Genomic DNA, 598 nt, shown 5'->3' on the forward strand with positions numbered 1-598 from the left:
GCTCCAACGTGATTGTTGTGTTTCCGCCTTCTGTACCAGGAGGACCTCGATCCCTCGTGCTCCTCCTGATAAAAAATTAAATATAATATGAATTTATTTTCACTAAAAAGATATATTTTTTTATAAAATATATCTTTATAGAAATTATCAAAGAAGGGATTTGAACCCTTAATGCTTTACAGCTTTACATCCTAAGTGTAACGTGTTTACCAATTTCACCACTTTGATAATAAATAATACCTACTATTGGACTTGAACCAATAACCCGTTAATGGGAACAGATTTTAAATCTATCGTGTTTACCAATTTCACCAAGTAGGCTTGTTATTTTTTTTAAATATATGAAAAAAAATAAAATAATAACTTATCTACAATTACATTTATTTGAATTAAAATATAATTTTATTATATTTTTAATTACTTTTTTTTATCTTTTTATAATTTCATATTATTTTTCAGATCAATTAATATATTTATTAGTTAATAATTTACTTAATAAAAATATGTTAAAATATTTTATCTTTACAAATATTACTGAAATTTTTATTACTAATTTTTTAATAGCAATTTTTATATCAACTTTTATAGTAATTCAATT

The 598-nt window shown here is 22.1% G+C and overlaps 2 non-coding genes across 2 annotated transcripts; both read right to left on the reverse strand.

Moving 5' to 3' along the window:
* Positions 1-145: 145 nt before the first annotated feature.
* On the reverse strand, positions 146-228 carry PITG_31792. Its single transcript has one exon. It is a non-coding gene; the product is annotated as a tRNA-Leu (tRNA).
* A 9-nt stretch (positions 229-237) lies between these two features.
* On the reverse strand, positions 238-321 carry PITG_31793. The gene has a single exon. It is a non-coding gene; the product is annotated as a tRNA-Leu (tRNA).
* Positions 322-598: the final 277 nt, after the last annotated feature.

This window comes from Phytophthora infestans, genomic scaffold, assembly GCF_000142945.1.
Source record: "Phytophthora infestans T30-4 supercont1.1525 genomic scaffold, whole genome shotgun sequence".
Classification (NCBI taxonomy): Eukaryota; Oomycota; class Peronosporomycetes; order Peronosporales; family Peronosporaceae; genus Phytophthora; species Phytophthora infestans.